A 4,557-nucleotide genomic window follows, 5' to 3' on the forward strand; every position below is an offset into this window, starting at 1 on the left:
CCTGCTGGTCAGTTAAAAGCTAGGGCAAGTAGAAAGGTCTTACGGTAAAGGCAAAGGACCCCTGACAGTTAAGTCCAGTCACGAACGACTCTGGGGTTGCAGCTCTCATCTCGCTTTACTGGCCAAGGGAGCCGACGTTTGTCTGCAGACAGTTTTTCTGGGTCATGTGGCCAGCAGGACTAAGTCGCTTCTGGCGAAACCAGAGCAGCGCACGGAAACACCGTTTACCTTCCCACTTGCACTGGTGTGCTTTCGAACTGTTAGGTTGGCAGGAGCTGGGACTGAACAACGGGAGTTCACTCCATTGCGGGGATTCGAACTGCCGACCTTCTGATCGGCAAGCCCTAGGCTCAGTGGTTTACACCACAGCGCAGCTTGGTACAAAAGCTGCCAAAAATTGGCTGTGGGCACTCGCCAAGCCTCCCTCCGTTCATGGACCCCTTGGTCAAGAACTGGTGAGTATGGCTGCTTTTCTCTCCCTTGGGAAGTACACAGAGCTGAAGGAGGAAGTTGGAAGAGTACCACTGTTTCCCATTTCCTGTCTCAGCTCTATGTGCTTTTTAATACTACCAGACCTGGCTTTAACCCAGTTCACTCAGAAATGTCAAACTTGTGTGTACATGTGCATGTATACATGCTCTCTCTTTCTCTGCAGGAGGGAGCTGATTCAGCAGAGAGGAGAGGAGAGAGCAGTTGTTATGTACTGAAGTTCTCACCCTGGGCCAGCAGGGGAATACTGTAGATAGTTTTCACTCAGGTCCACATATGCAAATAAGGAATTGAAAGTGACATTCAGTGATTGGATAGTTACAGAAAGTTGTTACTGTTGCTTTGTAGTTGAGCTCTATAGAAGCAGGTTGGCTGAACTCTTCAGTTCAGTTCTGTTCTAGCCTGTTAATAAACAAGAGCTGTCTGAAGAATCGCTGTGTCGTCTGATATGTTCACCCACAACTTAACAGCAGTGTCCAGAGTTCCCCCTTCAAATATCCAAATGTGCCAATGTGGACTTAAAACTGGTAGTGATCCCTGCCTGGAACCTATCAGACTAGGGACTTAGCTATACAGCTGCAAATATAACGTTTTAAGAGTGTTTTAAGTACATTATTCAAACATGACACTAGATGGCGATGGTGAGCTTATGGCAAATTGAACATATTTTTCAAAACGTTTTTTAAAACATTTGTGTGTTTTTTTACATGGGTCTAGATTCTACCTAGGCTCTGGGGACACAGTCGCAATATTGGAGAGCAGCCTTTCCCACAATTTCCACCTGCCTAACTCCCAAAGTTGAGGGACTGGCAGGGGGCAACCAAAGAAGGGCCTCCAACCATGGTATTGACAAGTGAGAAGATGCTTCCGGAAGGAGACGGCCCTTTCGTCGCCAATCTGAGTCTCGGCACCAGCAAATGCACACAGCCGAACTGTTGGGTTATGGTGCTTGCTCACCCAACTGCTTTCATCCTAGTTGATCCAGAGCCATTATCCATAGCCTCCAGCATTCCTCAAATGAAAATAAGAGCCGTTGTTCACTCCCCTACCTCTTCCCCAACCCTTCTGGGACCTCGATTTTTGTACTCCCACCACAACTGTGGAGCATTTCCAGTCAGAAGACCAGCGAGAGCAACCATCATTACACCAATGAGACACAAGGGGTGATGGTGGTCCTGAGCCAACTGGTTCAGAAGGAGGTTTCCCCCCCCCCCACACACACACACCAGGGACTGGGGGCAGGACTTTGATCTGAGACAGGGGATGAAGTCGACTAGGTCAGGAGGGAGAAATATGATGGGGACACTCAGAATGCCAACATGATGGCAGGTGTACTCCTGGAATTGTGCCTCGAAGTCCTGCGTACAGCTACAGGAACGGTTTTGGGACTGGAATGGGAGTTTAGAATTTCTGCCCACAACCAGAGAGGCCGAATCTGTGGGCTTGGCACAAAAATGGCTGTTTAACTTGCTTGAGCTGAGAACATTGTGAAAGTGCCACATGGAACTCCATGTTGCCACGTGATTCACTCAAGATGAAGAACCCCGTGAAACCCCAAGGCGAAGGACCATGCAGAGTCTGTTTGGGCCTGTTTTCTGATATTTTTAATTTTTTTCTGCAGGGATCTTTCCTGAAAGTTAGCAATGATCTTTAAATGCTGTTAATTCATGCTTTTTACACGACTGGTAGTCTGAAAAACTCTGGTGCTTAATTTTAATCTACACTATGGTCATCTTAACATGTAACTTGGTTTCTGTCACCTAAAAACACGTCGTTTGACTTCTGAATTTCATATTTAACAAGATGCGGAATTTTAAAAAATGATGTCACCTGATTCCTCTGCAACCCCAATGCATTGTGGGAATCTGTTCAGAAGCTGACTTAGCGAGGACATCTTACTTCATCCATTGTCTGGAAATTTCACGCTTAACCACTGTATTTGCTACAGGGAAATGAATAAAGGACCCTTCAAAGTCCAGTCAAGTTTTCTGTACCCAGTCTGTATGTGTTCCATGGATTCCTTTTGTGGCTGCTAGCTTTCACCCTCAATTTAAAACACACTTATGATAAGCTAATTCAGCATTTGAACACTGTGGAGTGGGGTGAAATTCAGCTACGGAGATTGATTTGAGGGTTGCTTGATAATGTTGTGAAGGTGGAAAGGAAATAGTGCCACTAATCAGCAAATGTCCAAACTCTTTGCTTACAAGACAATTTCCTTCTTTCACTATCAGGCTAAAAAACAACAACCCAAACAAGAACAGAGATGGGTTGTTTGTTTTTAAAGAACCTATAATGTTCCCTCACCAAAGATCATTTGTCTCTGAGGTTGATCTTGACTATTATATCACAGACTGCTAGTTGCTTAATGCTAGTTGTGACATCACATGGAGACATCACCCGATAAACAATGCTCAAAATTCTATGTCATCCCACTTCCCAGAACCAGGCAACCCTCCAATGACCAACGATGGAATACCTAGTAAGTGGCTGGAAGAGTACGCCAACAACGTGACCAAACTTATCTTTGCCTCTGCCTATAGCATGATGGACGACGCTGCCGTCCTTAAAAAAAGAGGCTACATCATGGGAGGAAATTTGGGAGAAGGCTCTTACGCCAAGGTGAAATCGGCCTTTTCGGAGCGGCTGAAATTTGACGTAGCAGTAAAAATCATAGACAGGAAGAAAGCTCCGCTGGACTTTCTGGAGAGGTTCCTTCCGAGGGAAATAGACATCTTAGCCAAAGTGAACCACCGATCCATCATAAAAACCTATGAGATCTTCGAGACGTCAGATGGCAAAGTCTACATCGTGATGGAGTTAGGAGTCCAGGGGGATTTGCTGGAGTTCATCAAGAGCAAAGGGGCAATGCCCGAAGACATTGCGAGGAAGATGTTCCGCCAGCTATGTGCCGCTATAAAATACTGCCATGATTCTGACATTGTCCACCGGGACTTGAAATGTGAAAACCTGCTTCTGGACAAAGATTATCACATCAAGCTTTCGGACTTTGGCTTCTCCAAGCGCTTGACACGCGATGAAGACGGCAAAATTATCCACAGCAAGACCTTCTGTGGTTCTGCTGCTTATGCCGCCCCAGAGGTGCTGCAAGGCATCCCCTACGAGCCCAAGATCTACGATATGTGGAGTCTAGGGGTCATTCTGTACATCATGGTCTGCGGCTCCATGCCTTATGACGACTCCAACATTCGGAAGATGCTGAGGCTGCAAAAGGAGCACCGGGTGCATTTCCCCAAGTCGAAAAACCTGACCATGGAATGCAAAGACCTCATCTACCGCATGCTCCAACCGGACGTCGCCCGGCGGCTCCACATCGACGACGTTTTGAGCCACGTGTGGATGCAGCCCCCCAAACCCAAGTGCGTCTCGACGACTTCTGTCATGAAAAACGGGGAGAGTTCCCGGACTGAGTGCGATCACAAGCCAAATCACAAAAGCGAAGTGCAAGTTAGCAGCAAATCGGAGTCCAAACAGGCTGGACATTCCCGGCTGGAGGTAGCCGAAGGAGTGGGGAAACTGGGGGAAATCGGGAAACCGGACAACCTGGCAGACGATGTCGTGCTGCCCCAGTTTGAGAACACAGAAATCTGATACACCTGGACCAGCAGATGCCCATTCACTCAGGCAACAGAGAATAGGTAGCCCAAATGCCCAATCAAATGGACAAGGTGGTTTCGGGGTCGGGAGAAGATAAAAGATTAGTGGAGGAAGCAATCAGAAAAGCAGACTAAATGAAAAGAAAGTAAAGAGGTTTCTTTATAAGCACTTTTATACTTATATATATCGATACCTATAAAAGGACACAATATTATTAAATATTTTATACCTTGATAAATATTTTACTGTAATTGCCCACTGCCTATGAACCAAAACGGGTGGTGTTTTTAATCACCTTGGAATTAAGCTGACGTGCCTTTGAAAATGCAAGGTTTTACGCTCTCCAAGGCCTCACTAAAGAGAGGCAGGCAGTTGCAAAGAGAGTCTCAAGGTCCTTCTTGAAACCCACTCCAGCGTTTAGGCCCTACCTGCAGCCCTGTAACAGGGCTT

The 4,557-nt window shown here is 46.5% G+C and overlaps 1 pseudogene across 1 annotated transcript; it reads left to right on the plus strand.

Moving 5' to 3' along the window:
• The first annotated feature begins 2,683 nt into the window (after positions 1–2,683).
• On the plus strand, positions 2,684–4,347 carry LOC309359554 (testis-specific serine/threonine-protein kinase 2 pseudogene; annotated as a pseudogene). The gene has a single exon. The product of its transcript is annotated as a testis-specific serine/threonine-protein kinase 2 pseudogene (transcript).
• The last annotated feature ends 210 nt before the right edge of the window (positions 4,348–4,557 follow it).

This window comes from Podarcis melisellensis (genome assembly GCF_964234715.1).
Source record: "Podarcis melisellensis genome assembly, chromosome: 16".
Taxonomy (NCBI): domain Eukaryota; kingdom Metazoa; phylum Chordata; class Lepidosauria; order Squamata; family Lacertidae; genus Podarcis; species Podarcis melisellensis.